Source organism: Neltuma alba, unplaced genomic scaffold, assembly GCF_004799145.2.
Source record: "Neltuma alba isolate B1F8T4 unplaced genomic scaffold, ASM479914v2 tig00004737_pilon, whole genome shotgun sequence".
In the NCBI taxonomy this organism is placed as follows: Eukaryota; Viridiplantae; Streptophyta; class Magnoliopsida; order Fabales; family Fabaceae; genus Neltuma; species Neltuma alba.
The window spans coordinates 76846-81975 of record NW_021633840.1 but is presented as its reverse complement, the minus strand read 5'-3'; positions in this window follow the sequence as shown (position 1 = coordinate 81975).

Sequence of the window (5130 nt, the reverse complement as noted above, 5' to 3'; positions counted from 1 at the left end):
TTCCTGGTTTAGGAACTTTGTTCAGCTGGAAGGTGCATACTGGGTTGGCCTGTCCTGAGTGCAATTTTGATTCCGTGCTATGTCACCTTCCACACAGTCACAAGTGGTGCTTCATAGGACATCAACGGTTCCTCGATTCCTAGCACAGACTTAGATTGCAACGGATTCGCTTTGATGGGAAACAGGAGAAGAGAGATCCTCCTGTTACTTTGTTTGGTGTGGATATTTTATGACAGTTAGAAGATGTTAATGTCAAGATTGGTAAGAGTGTGTATCCTGAACGATTGGGACGACGATCTTGTGGGACATCTGATACGCAACCTATGCAATGGCAGAAGAGAAGCATATTTTTCACTCTTCCTTATTGGGAATCTAATTTGCTACGACATAGTTTGGATGTTATGCACATTGAAAAAAATGTGTGCGATAATATGCTATATACGTTGCTCAACGAAATTGGAAAGTCCAAAGACCATCTCGTAGCTAGAAAAGATTTACGGGCCTAGGGAATTCGTGAAGAGGTTTGGCCTGATGAAAACAACAAGTTTCAACCAGCCAAATTCACCTTGACGAAGAAGAACAAGGATATCTTCCTCTCAACGCTAAAGAACATAAAAGTACATATAGATATTCTAGCAACATCTCAAGGTGTATTGATCTGCAGGCTCAAAAGGTTACTGGGTTAAAAAGTCATGACTCCCATGTTCTTATGCAACAGTTACTTCCATTGGCCTTGAAAAAAACACTTCCTTCCGATGTATCAGTGGTTTTGGTGGAATTGTGTTCATTTTTCAAGAAGTTGTGTGCGAAGGTTTTGATAGCGAAAGAGCTTGATCAGCTGGAAAATAAAATTATTCTTACACTTTGTCACTTGGAGATGATATTTCCTCCATCATTCTTCACTGTTATGGTTCACTTGACTGTTCACCTTGTTCGAGAAGCAAAGGTTGCTGGCCTAGTTCACTAGCGATGGATGTACCCTATAGAGAGGTACTAGATTATCTTTTATCCCCGCCTCTTTAAATTTCACATTGTTGTCTCATTTGCTCGCAATTATTAATGCAATATTAACTTGTAGGTACTTGGAAAAATTAAAATCATATGTTAGGAATAAGGCGTGGCCTGAGGGGTCAATAGCAGAAGGTTATTTAGGAGATGAGGTCCTAACTTTCTGTTCAAGGTACTTTGACGACATGGAGACATCTTTTAACTACCCGCGTTGCATAGATGATTCTCCTCCTATCAAGAAACCAGTTGAAGGATATGAATTCTTCAGACTCGCTCCTACAGAGAAACTCTAGGCACACAGACACGTTTTGATAAATTGCAGCCAAGTTGAACCCTTCATGCAGTAAGTATATCATATAAACTCACTAGCTTTTACACTTTACACTTGTTTCTTACTGACTCTTCTATCAAATTACACTTTACTGTAGTGAGTTTAGAAGTTACCTCAGGCGTCAACTATGGGGTGTGCGCGTTCTGTTGACATTGATAAAAGAGTCCACAAAGAGTTTCTCAGTTGGTTTACACGTCGAATACGTAATGACAACAACCCATACACAGATGAATTCAAAGCTCTTTCCCTCAGTCCGTTAGACCATGCATGAAGGTTTACCGCATATAATGTCAACGGCTTCAAGTTTTGTATGGTTGGACGTGATCAGGGATTGCTCACACAAAACTCTGGAGTTTGCGGGACATTCGGGACGAGATGTTATGCTAGCAGCAGTGATGGCAATATGCATTTTGGAGGCGTCACTTACTATGGAAAGCTAATTGACATTATTGAGTTGAGTTACCAGCTTTTCACCGTAACACTGTTCAAGTGGTCCTGGGCAAATACGACAACTTCACCAGGACTCACTGTTGACCACTTGGGCATCACCTTAGTTAATTTCTCTAGACTTATTCATATGGGGGCACATGAAGATGATGAGCCATATACCCTTGCTTCCGAGGCACACCAGGTTTACTATGTCGAGGACGAGAAACATAAAGACTGGAATATGGTTGTTCACCTCAAGCCACGGGATCTTTATGATATGGGTGATGGTGACATTATTTACGACAGCAAACCCTTCCAACCCCCGAATTTTGAAGACTTCTTTCCTCAAGGAGATGATAATTTGCCAATTATCAGGCATACGTCTTTTCTTAAATTATTTAAATAATTAACTACTAATTACTAATTTCTTCTAAATACATTATAATTCTAACATAATTTTTTTAAATATGTCCTTTCAGGCCAGATGATGATGAAGAATAGCAGTATCAAAAAAATTTATTATTAAAAAAAATTTTCCTTCCATAAATACATGTATAAATTAAAATTGGTTTAATTTTTTAAAAAATAAAAAATTATAATTTGTAGCGGTTACATAACGCTACAAATTTATTATTAAAAAAATATTTCTCCCATAAATACATATGTTTAAATTAAAATTGCTTTAGATTTTTAAAAAATAAAAAATTATAATTTGTAGCGGTTAGGTAACCGCTACAAATTTCAAACTGCTACAAAGACTAGCGGTTATTTATACGCTAGAAAATGGACAAACAGCTACAAAATACACCAAAACGCTACAAAAAAACCGCTACAAATGTGTCGCTGATCTTTATAAATATCATATCACCTCTACATTCATTTACCCCATCTCTTTTCTTTCCTCTCATATTCTTCCTCATAATTCTCTCTTTTTTTCTTACTCTCTCATATGGTGGTTTCTTTCTCTTTACTATATGGTAAGTGAATTTTATTTTATAAGTCCTTATATCTTTTATTTATCTTTACTTATAATTTACTAACATATTTATTTCTCTTTTTCTTTCAAATTTTTCTTCTTCACACTTGTCATGCCCTCATCAATTAATTCAAATACTTCTCAACATAACAGTTTAGGTTTAATATTACAAACTATCTCATCTTTAATTCAACTATCTTATTAAATCTTCAATTCAATTATCTTATTAAATTAAATTCACTTCTTTTGATATACTCATAATTTAATTACATATTATTTATTACGAAATTCAAATATATAAAAAGTAATACATAACTAATTATACAAATTAACAAAAATTCTCCAATATAATCGATTTAATGGTTTTTAAATTTATAATATTATATTTTTTAATAATCAAAAACCACAAATTTTTTTTTGAGAAAATTGCAAAAAAGGACCTTGGAATTGCAAAAACGCAGATAAGGACTCTTAACAACTTCATTTTGGGTTTTGACAATAATAATATGTTATGAAGTTGTCGAAACCCAAAGTGAAGTTGTCAAGAGTTCCTATCTACATTTTTACAATTCCAAGATCTTTTTTTGCAATTTCTCTATTTTTTTGTTCCTAGAAAAACATTTCTAGCAGTTCAAAACCGCTAGAAATAAAAAAATAGAGGGACAAATTTTGTGAAATTTAAATTTTGCGCCAAATTTCTAGCGGTTCAAACCGCTAGAAATATTTTGGCGCCAATTCAAAAATTTAATTTCCCGGCAAAATTTGATTTGGTTTAGAACTTTCTAGCGATTATATAACCGTTACAAATTTTTTTGCTTTTTCCAGTGGTTTCTATCCGCTAGAAATTTCGTCTCCTACTACTAGATTTTTCTAGCGTTTAATTAACCGCTAGAAAGTTTTTGGCATTTTAACCATACTGTGTAGCGGTTGCCATAACCGCTAGAAAATTTTTATTGCACTTGATTTTCTAGCGGTTTTTGTAACTGCTACAAATGTTATTTGTTGCAGTTAAAACCACTAGAAATATCTTATTTTAACCGCTATAAAATACATTATTTTTTTTGTAGTGATTTATAGAGAACCAAACTGAATCTGGACCGTTGATCTTAAAATTGTGTAGCTTGATCTGGACCGTCCATTTTCTCTTTTGATCTTGCAGTGACAAGTGTCTTATGACATCATGCTTACCTCATCATGATGACATCATGCTTACATCATCAAGCCACATGTCCCCAATCCAACTATACACGTGTTTTGCATCTAGCCGTACACGTAATACCTTCTTTTCCCACCTAACCGTATACTTGTTTCCCCCATATTCCTTCATCATTAAGGCATTAAAATAGGGAGAAAATTAATATAAAATTCATGCAAAATACCACCCTTAAGCATTCCTCCACCTATCTTGCCATTCTATATCGTATATAGTACTTTTTCGGGTCCTGACTTTTCCGAGACCACTGGGACATGTTATGGCACTATTTTCTCACCTCAAATAAATACACATAGCATTATATAACATGCCAAAGAGAGAGTGATCCTCTTATCTTGTTCTTCTATTAAAATAATTAATCATATTTATTTCAGAGTGAACTTGACTAAATTCTTTCTACCAGTCTACGACTCCGAAAATCTGTCTTTAGGTACCAATACTATTTCTTCATCATAGGAAATTCTTCTAATTTTTCTTAAGTCAAAAGTCAACCTCTAGACATTTGACTTTGACTTTTCCCGGATAGTACATAAATAGGCTTTAAATTCTATTAAAGCCAACCTCTTCGCTTTCTGGGGATATAATCAATTATATTCTTGAAAACTTGTAATACCCGATTCATTTAAAAACGGGTCGAATATGAGATAATAGGATCCGAATATCTTTAATTAATTAAATTTAAATAACATCTTAATTGAGATTTGAATATATTGAGTTAAATAGGAAATATTATAAATAAATGCAATTTCAAATAGAGATTCAAATGAAGAAATTAATAATTAACTGTCAATTTGAATAATATCTTAATTAAAATTTGAATATATTAAATTAAATGGGGGGTATCATAATTAAATAGCATGTCAATAAGAGGCTTAAAAAGAGAAATAAATAATTAATTTCAAATTTTTATCTATTTGCCATAAATTCTGTATCTCTAATTTAAATTCCATTAAAATGAATAAAAAAATATATTCCTATTAGAAGTAAATTTTAAACTATCTTAGATAATGCAATTTATTAAACTTTTAAATATGATCAAATAGATTAATCTGTGCATCGCACAGGGAGAAATTTCTAGTTATTTTTAAAACCTGTGATAATTTCTCAAGTATCTTTTTTCATTTTATTTCAATTATCTGAGGCCTCCCTATACTTTAAGTAATTCATATTCAC